This window comes from Hordeum vulgare, chromosome 5H, assembly GCF_904849725.1.
Source record: "Hordeum vulgare subsp. vulgare chromosome 5H, MorexV3_pseudomolecules_assembly, whole genome shotgun sequence".
Lineage (NCBI taxonomy): Eukaryota > Viridiplantae > Streptophyta > Magnoliopsida > Poales > Poaceae > Hordeum > Hordeum vulgare.
Window position 1 is genome coordinate 574,358,220 of NC_058522.1, and position 17,642 is coordinate 574,375,861.

At 44.6% G+C, this 17,642-nt stretch overlaps 1 non-coding gene across 1 annotated transcript; it reads left to right on the top strand.

Moving 5' to 3' along the window:
* Nucleotides 1–16,762: 16,762 nt before the first annotated feature.
* Nucleotides 16,763–16,901, top strand: LOC123400555. The gene has a single exon (XR_006610788.1). It is a non-coding gene; the product is annotated as a small nucleolar RNA Z247 (small nucleolar RNA).
* Nucleotides 16,902–17,642: the final 741 nt, after the last annotated feature.

Below are 17,642 nucleotides of genomic sequence, written 5' to 3' on the forward strand. Positions count from 1 at the left end.
CTCTCAAGTCTATCTTCAATTTTCGGATTGTTCGATGCCCTTCATATCTAGATTAAATATAAAATGGATATAAATGATTCGGGCGTTCAGAAGCGTTCGCCACGTCAGCTCGACCCATTCCAACCCCACTCGGTCCCCACATAATATTCCCATCCGGAAAAGCTAGCTCGGTTCACTTCACTCTCGCTCCATCACTTTTCCTCCTCCTACTCTGATATCGATCCAGTCTGACGTTACCGGCGACCATGTCGAGCTCCCGTAGTCATTCAGGCTCTGACTTCCATGTCCACGAGTAGCTGGCCCTTTGCATTGCCCTCGAGAGGTTCAAGGTGGACACACGGGGGTGCAAGTGTATCTAGTGCCCCTTAGTGATTTTTGTGATTTGAAGACTTATAGGTTAAGTATCTAATGTGTTCATGAGTGTACACAAGATCTATAAGTCGTTGAGGAGTTTGAAATATTCGATGAATATCGACCCCTAAAAATGTATATCTTCGGCTGAAGAAATTGGTCTGAAGCTGAAGAGTTGAATCGCGAAGAAATTGCGATGAAATTGATATTCCTCATGAAGATATTGAAGATGACGAATTCGGTGTGTCCTGAAGAAAATCAGTCTGAAGACTTTGAAGCATGAAGATTTATTCTTTATGTTTTATTTTTTTCACTATTGAGTCATAGGAACACCATACTGTTAAAGGGGGTCGAGGTAACACTTTGGAATGAATTTCCTTATGATGCTCAACCCAAGCCTAATCCTACCAAAAGCCTCATATGAGGAATTTGAGAGACATGAGGACTCTCACAGTTGAGGGTCCCGACCGTTACCGCAATTCGCGCCACATCACTGATCTTATTCACACCAACGGTCATATTATTTAAGGGCATTAATGTCAAATCATATTGGGATGCTCCCAGGCTATAAATAGCCGCTCCCACAACCATTAGCTGGTTGGCTGCTCCATTAGAAACTGACACTTGTCATAAGAGCAACCCAAATTCCTTAGTGTCTTCGAGAGTAAATCATCAGTGAGGAAATACCCTAAACACCAAACCACAAACCAAAAATCAAGTGATTGAGCATCACTGAAGAATTTGTTCATGTGCGGGACTGGAGCATTTTACCTTTGAGGACTGTGCATCCTCCAGACGGTTGGGCGTCATGGTCTAAAGCAATCCAGCAGTCAATTGTGGATCGTCGGGGTGACCAAGTTTGTGAGGGTTTGGAAGTCTGCCCTGAATACTTACCACGAGTGTTGGACGAGGACTCTGTGTTATTAGCTCAAGGAGAATACGGTAGGGACTGTATGTCCCGGGACTATGTGTCATTTGGTTTCAATACCAAGCCGCTTTAAACCAGACGTACAACTGTCACAACAGTTGGAACTGGGTCATCAACCATTGTCTTCACTGTGAAACGGGTTCTATTTCTTCAACTCTTTAAATTCCTCAATATTGTATATTGAAGATTTTCATTGTCTCTGTTTGAAGAATTTGTTGAAGACTTTCTCTGAATTTTCTCAACCTCAAATTCTTTAAGCCAGTTAATCATCACCTGCTTACTCTGTGTCTGCGTACTGTGCAAACTGTTTTTCATATTTCTCATCTTGAACACCGTTGTAGTGATACTTTGCACCTCTGATCCTTTGATGTTCCGCTGCAAGTTAGTCATCAGTGAGGAATTTCCTCAAAAATGAATTTCCTCAGTGATGAAATTCTAAAAATCTCCTATTCACCCCCCCCTCTAGTCGATATAACGCACTTTCACGGGGGCAATTGCAAATCAGTTGTCTCGCCTCTATACCCTGCCGGCATAGCTCATACACCAAAATTGGCCCCTCCTGGCCCGCGCGCAACTCTGCAAGGACTTCACAGTCAGCGTCTCCCTCGTGTCGTCTCCTGCCCCCGTCGATTGCTGCTCTGGAAGGGCACCGGTGGGTGCTTGTGCCCGCCTCATCGGCACGGACGCCCATCGCCAGCCGCGAGAGGTAGTGGGCAAGGAGAGGGACGCGACGGGGAAATCTATGTTCCACCGCCGCAAGTTTTCGATGGATCCCGACGAGGACGAGAGGATCCTCGCTTGGGTCTACCGCCGATCGCTTACAATGATGAAGATGGATGCTCGGTGGCTTCGCCGAAAGAACGCCAAGCGCTTCGGCTTGCCATTGAGCAGTCGGAGCATGGGGCGGAGGCTAGCGAAGATCAAGCAGCACCAGGACGTGGCAGTTCGGTGGCTTAAAGGGATCATCATTCTCTCTGACTCCTACTCGGGTGCCGACGACGACCATGACGCCTCATCCGACGACTCGGGTGATCCTCCACCAGTCGTTGATGTCTAGAGCTGCGCTATCGACGGAAAGGGAAAAGGGCTAACGAGGAAGTGGTGAAGATCTGCCTCTCCACTTTAATTTCAAGTTTTTAGATGTAGTTTAAACTTGTTCGTCGTTTATTTGCATTATGTGAACTTTGGTGATCTTTTGATGAGCCGTTGGTGATCTCTTGGTGAATGGATTGTGTATTTGTATGCCCGATTCTATGTTTGTTTCATGATCTACGTATTTTTATCGATGTTGCACGGTTTAGTATGGATATAGGGGATGTCATATGAGATATATGAAGGTGGACAAAGCGATTTGAGGACTGAGGGGTTAGTGTCGGCGAACACGAATGTTTGAGTACCTAGATTTGCCGAGTCCAGTTGTAGATGCTTTTACTTCCTTGTTGAATTGTTAGCAGAAGATGGATCATCGCTAGTGATTGTGTACTCATGACAAGCAGATCATTTTTTTTAATCTTATGATAATAGAAAAAACACCAAGGGTTTTATAAACGATGGTATTTATGAAGAGAATCTGGATTTAGATGTAAATAGAGAATGATTTTGGTCTTCAGAAATTTTCTTGCTTTTCCACAAAAACTCCAAAAAATTGAAAAGGAAATGAAACATGAACATAAATACATAGTTTTTTTGCGAGAAAAATTTTTATCTATTCATTTTCAATCATGATAGTATAACGAACATTAAAAATAATAAAAATTACATCCAGATCCGTAGACCACCTAGCGACGACTACAAGCACTGAAGCGAGCCAAAGGCGCGCTGCCGTCATCGCCCCTTCATCGCCGGAATCGGGCACAACTTGTTGTAGTAGACAGTCGGGAAAGTTGTTGTGCTAAGGCTCTATAAGACCAGCGCACCAGAACATCAACCGTCGTCGATGAAGAATAACGTAGATCGGAAGGACCCAATTCGAATACACGCGAACGTAGATGAATAACGACGAGATCCGAGCAAATCCATCGAATATAGATCCATCGAAGACACACCTCCACACGCCCACGAATGATGCTAGACGCATCACTGAAACGAGGGCTAGACAGAAAGACATTTATTCCATCTTCAAGGAGCCATCGCCGTCTCGTCTTTTTAAATAGGACACAAACCCTAACAGAACTGAAAGAAACAACTAAAAACGGAGCCCTCCCACCGGCCCTTTCAAGGGTCCACCGCGCCCCCATGGCCCTAGGGCCATCGAAGATGAGATAGACCTGCGGTGGCACCGACGAGAGGCAGGAATCCTAGCTTTTTTTGAAGGAGAGGCGACGTCGGGGTTTCAGAAGCCAGATAATTAAATATAGTTCATTGCATAATTCACAGAAAATGAAGATAAAAAAACTGAAAAGCAAATGAAACATGAATATAAATACATTGTTAATTGCATAGTTTAAAATTCAATACGAAATGTTCTATATTAAACATAAAACAACATATATTATTACTTTTAATATTACTACTATTTTTATTTTTATTACTATTGCAAAACTAACTCTAGCACTACATTGAGATAAAATAGATCTACTCCAGGTCATCACGTAGAAGGTGGTGATCGAAGTCCTCATCGGAGGAGATGTTCATCGCCCCTCCGCCGAAGGGGTTGGCCTCGTGGTCATTGGCGGTAGGCATCACACCTCCTCCTCGTAGAAAAGCTCGACCTTGAGCCCATCAAACATCTCGTTGAGATAATCTCGACGTCCTTGTGCGTGTCCTCATTGGACTCGAAGGACGCTAGATTCCCGGCAAGGAGCTGCATGTGGATCGTTCTCGACGAGCTTCGCCTTCGCCACCGACTGGCATCGTCACGCTATGCCTTGAGCTGCACCTCGACCTTGTGTTGCGCCTTCCCCTCGTACGTCCTGGGAGGTGACCCTAATGGGAGGTACGAGGAAGGCCGTGTATGAGTGTTGTCAAGGAAATTGAGCTTCGTCCTCCTCTTGAAGTAGCGCAACACCGTGGCGTGCGATTACCACTGCCATGCATAGCTATCACTAGTGGAAAACGGGCCTTTGGCCGGGACCCTTTAGTCCCGGCCTGCCTCTGGGCCGGGACTAAAGGCCCGGCCACGTCGCCCCAATTCTCAATGCCTCCCTTTAGTCCCAAACCGGGACTAAAGGGACACTAGTGGTGGCAACCGTTGGTATCCCTCTTTAGTCCCGGTTGGTAGCTCAACCCGGAACTAAAGGCCTAACACGTGGCCTGCCGTAGTGGTGGCAACCGTTGGTATCCCTCTTTAGTCCCGGTTGGTGGCTCAACCCGGGACTAAAGGCCCAAACGGTTTGCATCCCGCTTCACAAAACCACAACCGAAGCAGAGTCTCTATCGCGTCGCCCTTTCTCTGTTCTTCTTCCTCTCTCGCTTCTTCCCTTCTCTGTTCTTCCCCTCTCTTCTTCCCTTCTCTTCTTCCATCATGCCAACTCGCTTTGGAGAGGTGCTCGCACATGGCAAGACCAAGCTCGATGTCGTGTACACGAACGAGAGCAGGGAGGTGCCGCATTTTCTTAGACAGTTGAAGGGACGATGGCTTGACGCCGCAGTGGATCATGAAAAGTTCTTGGGGCTTGATCTGGAGTACACGGCCGATCAACGCGGTGTTGCCGTCATCCAACTATGTTTCAAACACCATGTCTTGATCTTCCAATGGGAGAGGTAAGTTTTGAGGCTTTCTTTGATCCAAGGTAATGACATTGTAAGTTCATTTGTTTCAATCATAGTTGGTTCCCTTCAAATAGTTGTAGTGAAACAATTTTGATTAGTTGAAGGGGAACACAATCTGATTGGAATAGTGTTCCATAATCTGAAAAATCGTATTAGAATCAACTAGTGTTTAATATGTTCCATTGGAATCATAGTTGGTTCGCTTCAAATAGTTGTAGTGAAACAATTTTGATTAGTTGAAGGGAACACAATCTGATTGGAATGGTGTTCCACAATCTGAAAAATCTGATTGGTTCAATATGTTCCATTAAATCATAGTTGTAGTGATACAATTTTATGCGGTGTTCTTTGATCCAAGGTTATGAAAATTGCATATAGCTAGTGATCTCTCTAGGTTCCATTGGATAGCAATATGATATGCCATAGTCATGAAAATTGCATATAGCTAGTGATCTCTCTAGGTTCCATTGGATAGCTATAGTGATCTCTCTAGGTTCCATTGGATAACAATATGCAATATGTCTAGCTTATTGAATATTTGCAAAACCGTGGGAGAATATATATATATATATATATCATAGTTAATTTACGGTTTCTTGATCAATTCGTAGGATATGAAAATTGCATAGGATAGCAATATGTTCTATTTGAATCCTAAAGATAATTTTCTCTTTAGTTGTAGTGAAACATGTTTCCTTATTGCAGCAGTATGTAACATTTGTTCCATTTTAATATGTTTCTGTTGCAGTAGTGACAAGCATTGTCCAGAACTCATGGACTTCCTTCGCAGCGGCATCACTTTTGCTACCGTTGACATAACGAACGACAAGCTGAAGATGAGGTACAGCTTCAGTATTGAGATACCAACTGGTTGCCTCATTGATCTCCAAACGGTATTCAGACTTCGACATGTCAGGACTTCGATGGCTCATATGGCAGTTGCCTTGATCGACGAGGAATATGGTAATATGAAGACCAATTTCCCAAAGTCTCAGCACAAACTTTGGGAGAAGGCCCCACTTGATCGTATCAACATTGAGTATGCAGCAAAAGATGCATACGTTTCATACGAGTTGTACCGCAAGATTCGAGTCGTCAACTATGGCCAGCGTCACCTCGAATAAGGTGGACATTCTGATTCGCGTCGTCAACTATGGCCAGCGTCACCTCGAATATATATATCTATGGTAGCTATTATTATGCACTGTTTGGACTAGTATCATGTACTGCTCGGACCAATTTATATATGTCTAGTTTCTGTTTATGCCATTATAGTTTCCAAATTTGAATGGTTTAGCCCTTTCTAACTTCATTTGCTACTTTTTAATGGTTTAGCCCTTTCTAACTTCATGGTATCATGCATTTCGACCACATATATATACAAAAAGTATTTAGTTCAAATAAGTTCAAAAAATGAAATCCCTTTTGTAACAGATCTGTTTTTGATTAAAACAGTCATTTAAAAATGGAAGACCATTAGCCCCACGTGGCGTGGGGGTTGCTTCTCCTTCTTCTCTTTGTGCTAGATATTTGTTATGCACTAGGGGAAGAAGGAGTAGCGACCATCATCGACGGTCGAAAAATCAGGTGAGGGAGTGTCCACCATACATGAGAGAAGAAGAATGTCGACTGTTGCTGTGGGGGGTCGTTTCTCCTTCTTATCCTTGTGCTAGATATTGGTTATGCACTAGGGGAAGTAGGAGTAGCGACCATCATCGACGCTGATACTTCGAGAGAGATTGTCCGTTTTGTACATGAAGTGCATCCAGTTTTTGTCGTAGACCTCTCAACTTTTTAACACATGCTATGTGGGTGAAATGATGATAGCATGCCAACTTTCAACATTTTCAGAGTTCATTTGTAGTGCTTTTCAATTTCAGGGTCAACTAGCTCAAAAAAAAGTAAATGCACGAAGAATACCAAATTAAGTCAAAAATTGTTGAAATTTTGTGATGTGCCTTTGAATGGTGCATTTTGAACACACAAAAACTATGGAGTTCAAATAAGTTCAAAAAAATGAAATCCCTTTGTAAGAGATGAGTTCTCGTTCGAAACGCTGATACTTCGAGAGAGATTGTCCGTTTTGTACACGAAGTGCATCCAGTTTTTGTCGTAGACCTCTCAACTTTTTAACACATGCTATGTGGGTGAAATGATGATAGCATGCCAACTTTCAACATTTTCAGAGTTCATTTGTAGTGCTTTTCAATTTCAAGCTCAACTACCTAAAAAAAATAAGTAAATGCACGAAGAATACCAAATTAAGTCAGAAATTGTTGAAATTTTGTGATGTGCCTTTGAATGGTGCATTTTGAACACACAAAAAGTATGGAGTTCAAATAAGTTCAAAAAAATGAAATCCCTTTGTAAGAGATGAGTTCTCGTTCGAAACGCTGATACTTCGAGAGAGATTGTCCGTTTTGTACACGAAGTGCATCCAGTTTTTGTCGTAGCCCTCTCAACTTTTTAACACATGCTATGGGTGAAATGATGATCGCATGCCAACTTTCAACATTTTCAGAGTTCATTTGTAGTGCTTTTCAATTTCAGGGTCAACTAGCTCAAAACAAAATAAGTAAATGCACGAAGAATACCAAATTAAGTCAGAAATTGTTGAAATTTTATGATGTGCCTTTGAATGGTGCATTTTGAACACACAAAAAGTATGGAGTTCAAATAAGTTCAAAAAAATGAAATCCCTTTGTAAGATATGAGTTCTCGTTCAAATTATTAATAAACATAGTTTTTAATTGAAAATAACAAAATAGAAAATAGTTTGGATAGTCAAAATAATTAATTTTGAAAATAGAAAATAGTTTTGAATTATTTATTCAATTTCAAACACTTTTCATTATCATAGTTTTGTCAAATTCTCAAATGCAAAAAGAATTTTAATAAACATAGTTTTTAATTGAAAATAACAAAATAGTTAATAGTTTGGATAGTCAAAATAATTACTTTTGAAAATAGAAAATAGTTTTGAATTATTTATTCAATTTCAAACACTTTTCATTATCATAGTTTTGTCAAATTCTCAAATATGCAAAAAGAATTTTAATAAACATAGTTTTTAATTGAAAATAACAAAATAATATGATAGTCAAAATAATTACTTTTGAAAATAGAAAATAGTTTTGAATTATTTATTCAATTTCAAACACTTTTCATTATCATAGTTTTATCAAATTCTCAAATATGCAAAAAGAATTCTTAATAAACATAGTTTTTAATTGAAAATAACAAAATAGATAATAGTTTGGATAGTCAAAATAATTACTTTTGAGAATAGAAAATAGTTTTGAATTATTTATTCAATTTCAAACACTTTTCATTATCATAGTTTTATCAAATTCTCAAATATGCAAAAAGAATTTTTAATAAACATAGTTTTTAATTGAACATAATAAAATAGATAATAGTTTGGATAGTCAAAATAATTAATTCTAAAAATAGAAAAAATTGAAACTATATGAGAATTTATAGAGAAAATTCAATCTAAATTCAAAGTGCACTTTGAATTCAGGTTGAATTTTCTCCATAATTTCGAATATAGTTTTAATTTTCAGTGAGTTTAGGTCCGTAAGCCTGCTTTAGAGAGGAGCTCGATGGAGAAGCTGCGACGGGGTTTATAAACAAGTGTTTGTCCCCCTCGCTAGGCGAGGTGGGACTAAACTTATCGTGCAGCCGAGGAGGGGCTTTAGTCCCGGGTGGGGCCACGCCCCGGGACTAAAGCCCCTCGCCTGCCGCCTGCCGAGGAGGGGCTTTAGTCCCGGTGCGTGGCTCCACCCGGGACTAAAGGCCCCTGCTTCCCGCCTTCTGGTCTGCCCGAAAAGAGGCCTTTAGTCCCGGGCCGTGGCTCCACCCGGGACTAAAGGGGGGTCTTTTGTTGGAAATATGCCCTAGAGGCAATAATAAATTAGTTATTATTATATTTCTTAGTTCATGATAATCGTTTATTATCCATGCTATAATTGTATTGATTGGAAACACAATACTTGTGTGGATACATAGACAAAACACTGTCCCTAGTAAGCCTCTAGTTGACTAGCTCGTTGATCAAAGATGGTCAAGGTTTCCTGGCCATAGGCAAGTGTTGTCACTTGATAAGGGGATCACATCATTAGGAGAATCATGTGATGGACTAGACCCAAACTAATAGACGTAGCATGTTGATCGTGTCATTTTGTTGCTACTGTTTTCTGCGTGTCAAGTATTTGTTCCTATGACCATGAGATCATATAACTCACGGACACCGGAGGAATGCTTTGTGTGTATCAAACGTCGCAACGTAACTGGGTGACTATAAAGATGCTCTACAGGTATCTCCGAAGGTGTTCGTTGAGTTAGTATAGATCGAGACTGGGATTTGTCACTCCGTGTGACGGAGAGGTATCTCGGGGCCCACTCGGTAATACAACATCACACACAAGCCTTGCAAGCAATGTAACTTAATGTAAGTTGCGGGATCTTGTATTACGGAACGAGTAAAGAGACTTGCCGGTAAACGAGGTTGAAATAGGTATACGGATACTGACGATCGAATCTCGGGCAAGTAACATACCGAAGGACAAAGGGAATGACATACGGGATTATACGAATCCTTGGCACTGAGGTTCAAACGATAAGATCTTCGTAGAATATGTAGGATCCAATATGGGCATCCAGGTCCCGCTATTGGATATTGACCGAGGAGTCTCTCGGGTCATGTCTACATAGTTCTCGAACCCGCAGGGTCTGCACACTTAAGGTTCGACGATGTTTTATGCGTATTTGAGTTATATGGTTGGTTACCGAATGTTGTTCGGAGTCCCGGATGGGATCACGGACGTCACGAGGGTTTCCGGAATGGTCCGGAGACGAAGATTGATATATAGGATGACCTCATTTGGTTACCGGAAAGTTTCCGGACATTACCGGAAAAGTTTCGGGCTCATCGGTAGTGTACCGGGAGTGCCGGGAGGGGTGCCGGGGACCATCGGGAGGGGTGTCACGCCCCAAGGGGTCTCATGGGCTATGGGAAGAGATAAACCAGCCCCTAGTGGGCTGGAATAAGTTCCCACTAAGGCCCATAAGGTTTGAGAAGGAAAAAACACAAGGTGGAAAGAGTTTCCAAGTGGGAAGGTGGAATCCTACTCCAAGTAGGATTGGAGTAGGACTCCTCCACCTCCAATTTCGGCCAAACCTTTAGGTTTTGAGGCTGCCTCCTCCCCTCCCTCCCACCTATATATACGGAGGTTTTAGGGCTGATTTGAGACGACTTTTCTCACGGCTGCCCGACCACATACCTCCATAGTTTTTCCTCTAGATCGCGTTTCTGCGGAGCTCGGGCGGAGCCCTGCTGAGACAAGATCATCACCAACCTCCGGAGCGCCGTCACGCTGCCGGAGAACTCTTCTACCTCTCCGTCTCTCTTGCTGGATCAAGAAGGCCGAGATCATCGTCGAGCTGTACGTGTGCTGAACGTGGAGGTGCCGTCCGTTCGGTACTAGATCGTGGGACTGATCGCGGGATTGTTCGCGGGGCGGATCGAGGGACGTGAGGACGTTCCACTACATCAACCGCGTTCTCTAACGCTTCTGCTGTACGATCTACGAGGGTACGTAGATCACTCATCCCCTCTCGTAGATGGACATCACCATGATAGGTCTTCGTGCGCGTAGGAAATTTTTTGTTTCCCATGTGACGTTCCCCAACATCTTTAGTCCCGGTTGGAGCCACGCACCGGGGCTAAAGATCCACCTATATAAGCGGGACTTTGAAAAATTCCCACCCAAATCGTCCATTTCTCTTCTTCTTCCTCTCGTTCTCTGCCCGGCGCGGCACACCGACGACCTCGACGACGCCGTCAGGCTGCCCGCCGTCCTCCTCGCCGCCGCCTGCCGTCCTCCTCGCCGTCGTCGTCGTCCTCCTCGCCGCCGCCGTCCTCCTCGCCGCGCGCCGTCGACACCTCCGGTCGGTAAGCCCCCCGCCCCCTCCTCCGGCCGGTAAGCCCCCCGCCCCCTCCCCAACACTCCGGCCAGTAGAAGAAAATAAGAAAAAGGAGAAGAAAAGAAGAAAAAGGAGAAGAAAGGAAGAAAAAGGAGAAGAAAGGAAGAAAAAGGAGAAGAAAGGAAGAAAAAGGGAAGGAGAAGAAGAGAAGAAAAAGGAGAAGAAAAGAAGAAAAATGAGAAGAAAAGAAGAAAAAGGAGAAGAAAAGAAGAAAAAGGGAAGAATGGAAGAAAAAGGAGAAGAAAGGAAGAAAAAGGAGAAGAAAGGAAGAAAAAGGAGAAGAAAAGAAGAAAAAGGAAAGAAAAGAAGAAAAAGAAAAAGATTTTTTTGTCATTTAATTCCTATTGTTATTAGGTTTGTGCTAGATTATTAGGGTTAGTAATATTTAGAATTAGGTTAGGGTTACAAGAAGAAGAAATATGAACAAAAATAAGAAAATAAGGTTAGGAAAAAGGAAAATAAGAAGAGGAGGAGAAGAAAAGAAGAAAAAGGAGAATAAGAAGAGGAGAGGAGAAGAAGAGGAAAAATAGAAGAAGAGGAGAAGTAGAAGAAGAGAAAAAATTAGAAGAGGAGGAGAGGAGAAGTAGAAGAAGAGAAGAGGAGAAGTAGTAGAAGAAGAGGAGAAGTAGAAGTAGAAGAAGTAGAAGAAGAGGAGAAATAGAAGAAGAGGAAAAAATAGTTTAGGGTTACAAGAAGAAGAAATATTTTTTTTGTCATTTAATTTTGCTATCGTATAGTGTATATGCTTAAGTATTAATAGTGTTTCTTAGATTATTGCTTAATTTCGCTATTGTATATGCTTAAGTGTTAATAGTTTAATTTTGCTATTGTATATGCTTAAGTGTTAATAGTTTATTTTTAGCAAGAAAATTAATAGAACTAGTTTATTTTTTAGTTCATTTTACGATGCCTATCCCGCATCCTCGTCGTCGACTCGGCGGAGGACACCTGCTTGATCAGAGGGGCCCTGTCCGGGACTGGGCTCCGCCCGGCTGGTATATGGGAGGTGCTACCTTCCGGGGGGCGTAGGTTGGTGAGGAGCCAGCCCGTCGTTGACCCGATCCTTGTTTGGTGGCGGTCGCGTGGGCCAGTGAGGGTGCCGAGGCTTCCGGACACCGCGGAGGTGGTACGTCACCGTGTCAGTGAGGAGGATGAGCACGTCCGTCGCTACATGGTTGCGTTGGAGGGCAGGTTCGAGCATACCTGGCAGGTTCTCCGGGGATCTCACTAGAGCTATGATCCTGTGATGGTTCCTTCTCTTTGGGTGTCCACCGCCCGCACCGATATCCATCGGGTGCTACGGATCTAGATGTATCAGTGATGCTATATGTATGATAGTATTCGAGGAGTATTAGTGATAATATTCAACGATGTACGGACAAAAGAGATGATGTATTTGCTTATAATTGAATGCATGCTAATTTGAATACTACTTTATTTTAGCCCTGATGCACGCTGGCATGGCCGTGAGATTCCAACTGGCTTTGCTAAAGTCGGGGTGGATGAAGTCATGGCGGGGTTTCATGATATGGAGCTCGACATAGCTGGACCCGAAGATGAGAGGGCACTCGGAGAAGTAATGGGTGGAGTCATCCTATGGGACAAGAACTACATCAAGCTTCCAGGCTCGGCCCCAAGGACAACACCGCCTCCGAGTCGTCGCAGGTCACCTACACCTCCATTACCTCCAAGCCCTCCACATGACGTCGGCCAGCACAACACGAGTCCATCTCGATCACCGCTGTCGGACTTGGGTCGTCCGTCTCCGCCGCCGCCAGCTCTGGATACTAAGCGGAAGCGTGCCACCAAGAACGCTCCGCCGACGATTTCTAAGCGACGGAGGCCCCCAAAGCGCAAACGGTTGCCCCTCCCAAAGGTACCTCATGCTAATCTTCCTATCAGACCTTATAATCGTACCCCCGAGGAAAACGCCAGGATAGCAAAGGAACATCATGATGCGCAGATGAAAAAGAAGGAACCCGAGCCCCGCCCGGAATACACCGAGAAGCAAATAGCATTTGCAAAATACTTCACGACCCTTCCATCACAGTATGACTTACACCATAAGCCTGATGACTATACACGCACATTGCAGAAGGAAGTGAAAAAGAGCAGATCACGTGCAAGTGCAAGTGGGAGCAAATCAAGTTCAACTACAAGCAAGAAAAAATCAGACGTTCCTCAGCTTGGACAACAGGCCAAACAGTCGATCCCACCCCTCAAGGTGTTAACCGAGAATGTCCCCCCTCCGGTGCAGGGGCAAGATTTCGAATTAGCAAAGAAGTGGGCGGCTGAATGGGGTATCTCGGTTGAAGACATTCTGGCTTCCCAAGACGACAAGTTACCCAAGGCTGTGGTAGCCCCTAAGCCACAGTTTGTCACGGGAGCGCCTTTGGTCAGCAAAGATGATCTCCCAACAAATATGCGTTACTTGCATACATGGTACTTAAGTGAATCAAAGAATGGGAGAACGATGATCGTGGTGAGTGTCCCACGGGAGTACTACGGCCGCACCGAAGAAATCCATATCGACTTTCATGAACTCTTCCAGATGTACAATGGCGACGCCCTCGACAAATCGCTTATGAGTTGCTATTGTCTGTAAGTTTTTCAATTCGTTGTCTACATATAACTTGTTTAGTTATTTCAATTCATTGTCTATATATAACTTGTACTCTGTTATGCAGAATGAAGATTTTGGATTGTCAAAGAAAGAACATCCTAAATATTGGGTTTATTGACCCAGATAAAATACATATAGCGACGCTAACTGATAAACCCAAGGAGACGGAGGAAAACCTTCTAAGGTTTCTAACAGATCAAAATTTCTGTGACAACATACTGTTTCCATACAACTTCAGGTGAGGGTCTTTACTCTGTTGTGTCCATTCACTTATAAGTGTAATTGATAAGTTACTCACACACACATATATATATATATACATGTGCAGCTTCCATTGGATTCTGTTGGACATTCAAATTGATAAGGGAAGAGTTGATGCCTTCGACCCATTATCGAGACCCTTGGAACAGTTCCAAAGCCTGCAGGACATGCTCCAAGGGTAATTTCAATCATTCTTGCGCTCTATCGGTCTCTTTCGATGATTTTCTGATATATCAATTAATGAAAAACTTAGCAAATCATTATCCTTGTCGGGCAGGGTTTGGAAGCGGTTCAAGTGCGTGACTCCCGGTATCGAGCCTGAGAAGCTGACCTTTAGAGCGGCTCAGGTAAGTAGTAGTATGATATACTTCTATTTTCAATACATTTATGATGCTAGATTATTATTTTGATTATATATATTCTATTTTCGTAAAGTGCGACCAGCAGCCACGGGGAACGCATCTATGCGGATACTATGTTTGCGAGACCATTCGCACGTTTACCTCTGAGCACAAGGATCACAGATTCGACGTAAGCAATGAACATTCACACCTCTATTTTTACCCGTCATTCTTTGTTATCATGATTGATATTCATATTCATCTCCTCTTCTTATATAGTACACGACCATGAGGACGAATGTCCTACTAGAGCAACGCGCGATTGCTGTTGCAGAGGAGCTTGCGACCTTTCTGAGGACGGAAGCTATAGATGACAAAGGACAATTTAGTGTAGCTAGGGGCCATTACTGATGTTCGTCCATGTAATCGAATAGACGGGCTCTAGTCCCGATAATTCAGATCTCCATATAATTGTATATATATGCTCGCTTGTAAGATAAGTTAATCTTATATATATATATATATGCATAATTATTTCTATTTTAATTATGTGAAAACTAATTCCCGAACACCAAACGAGGCATCACGTTAATCTCCCGAACACCTAAACCCTAAAACCCTAAAACCCAGAAATAATTTCATTCAAAAAAAAACCCAAAAATAAACAAAATCTGAAACTCTTTAGTCCCGGTCCGTGTAATGAACCGGGACTAAAGGGCCTGCCCCTGGGGAGCTACGAGGCGCCCACGTGGAGCACCTTTAGTCCCGGCTTGGAACAGGGCCGGGACTAAAGGTTAGGCCTTTAGTCCCGCCCCTTTAGTCCCGGTTGGTGAACCGGGACTAAAGCCCCTTACGGGCCGGGACTATAGGCCGTGTCCCCGCTAGTGTATGACAGCAATATCAATTCATAACAAAAATTAAATTGAGATTCCAAGACCATGGAACCAAACCTGGCCAAACAGGCCGGCCCGCCTGCCCGCCCCGACGGCACGACACGGGCCCGGGCCGGCACGATTTAAACGGGCCGTGCCAGGCACGCGACACGCCTCGGGCCGTGCCTGGGCCTGAGGGCTGGGCACGTGGGCCGGCACGGTACGGCCCGTTTGTTTTTTTACTTATTTATATATATATATAATAAAATAATAACCTAATAGGCCGAAATCGACCCAAAACACATCCCAATATATTAAAATAGACCCAAAAAACAACCTAACAGGCCAAAATCAGCCTAAATAATAGCCTAAAAATAAAAAAAAAACTAACAGGCTATTGGGCCTGGCGTGCCTACGGGCCGGCCCGTATAGCCTTCGTGCCGTGCCTGGGCCGGGAGGCTGCCCCAGCGGGCCGGCACGGCACGACCCGGCTAATAATCGGGCCCAGGCGTGCTGTGCCGTGCCTGACACGATTATGATGGGCCGGGCCGGGCCGACCCAGGCCGACCCGGGCCGGGCCGACCCGTTTGGCCGGGTCTGCATGGAACCACCGTTGCGAGAACGACCCACCGACGTGCCACTGTCACCGCTCCCTCCAGCAGTTCATGCCAATGTCAGCTTGTTGACGTCCAGCCATCGCCAGCTTGCTCCCGGTCTCGCACAATCCTGCGACTGTACGTCGCTGCATTCAGTTTTTAGATCACCAGGGAGTCATCCCCGGTTCCATTATACTCTATCCGTTCCTAAATATAGGTCTTTTTATAGATTTCAATACGAACTATATACGGATGTATATAGGCATATTTTAGAGCGTAGATTCACTTAGTTTGTTCTGTATGTAGTGTTAGACGAGTTGTATAGGAGTTGTATAGGATAAGGAAGGTTGTTTAAACTTGTTTCTATCTCTTCCTTCTTCTCTTTTATCTCGTGTAACCTCTTGAGAAGATATCAACCTGTACTCTAAGATATTGTGATATAAATACATTGCGGTCCGAGATAAAGGGTCCTACGCTTTGTCATATGGTCATCAGAGCCCTTTCTCTCGACGCCTAGCTACCAAGAAGAGAACTAGCTCCATCGATCATGAAGAGAGGCGACGATGTCAGGCCCCACGCTTCCCACCGTTGCATCTACCCCGATTGCACCCGCCGCGCCCACATCCTCCTCCAACACCTCGCCCTCTCTCGGTCCACCTCCATCGAAGAAGCTCACCAGGACGAACTTCCTCCTCTGGAAGGCCGTCGTGCTACCCCAAATCAAGGGAGCACAAATGGAACACTTCCTCGACGCCGCAAGCCCGGCGCCCCCTGCCACCATCGCCATCACCAAGGATGGGAAGGAAGAGCAGGTCTTAAACTACGCCAGATCAATCTGGTACGCGTAGCAACAACAGGTACAAGGATACCTCATGGGATCTCTCTCGAGAGAGGTTCTCGCGCAAGTGGCGATGCTCCAGACGCCGGCCGAGGTATGGACTTCCATCCATGCCATGTTTGCTGCACAAACACAAGCTCAAAAGATCAACACAAGGATGGCGCTCACCAATCTGCAAAAAGGTAACCTAACCATGGCAGAATACCTTGGGAAGATTAAAACCCTTAAAGATGAAGTTGCCTGCGCCGGTGCACCGCTCGGGGATGCTGACGTCATCTCCCACGTCATAGCCGGCCTCGACATCGACTACAACCCCGTGATCTCGGCATTGGCCACGCGGGTCGAACCGGTTACGGTTCAGGAGCTCTATAGCCAATTTCTGAGCTTCGACGCCCGTCTCAGCATGCTGCAGGGAACCAATCTGCGTCAATCCTCTGTCAGCGCCGCCTCCCGCGGACGTGGCCGTGGGCATGGACAGCAAGGGCGCGGATGCGGAAACAGCGACGGCGGACGCGCTGGAAACCAGGGTCAGTCTCGCCCTGGTGGTGGTGGTGACCGCGGCGGTGGCTACAACAATGGCTACAACGGCGGCGGCTACAACAACAATCATCGACCAAGATGCCAGCTTTGCAAGAAGCCGGGCCACGAAGTCATTGACTGCTGGCACCGATATGATGAGGACTTCATGCCCGACACAAGGCATGCTACTGCAGCCACCCGGGAACACGGTGGAGCTGATGGTGAGACGGTTTGGTACGCCGACTCTGGTGCTACACATCATGTCACGAACGAGCTAGAGAAGCTGGCCCTCCGAGAGAGGTACCACGACAATGATCAGATTCACACTGCAAGTCGTGGAGGTATGGATATTCTTCACATTGGTCAATCCTCTATTAATTCCCCTAGCCTTAAACGTGATCTTGTCCTTAAAGATGTTCTCCATGTTCCACAAGTCGATAAGAATCTAGCTTCCATGTCCCATTTGACATCAGACAACAATATTTTCTTTGAAACTCATCCTACCTATTTTTCATCAAGGATCGGGCAACGAGGGAGCTCATCCACCACGGTAGATGCATTGGAGGACTATACCCCATCACATCAAGAGTCTTTGATCGAAAGCGTCGTCGCCA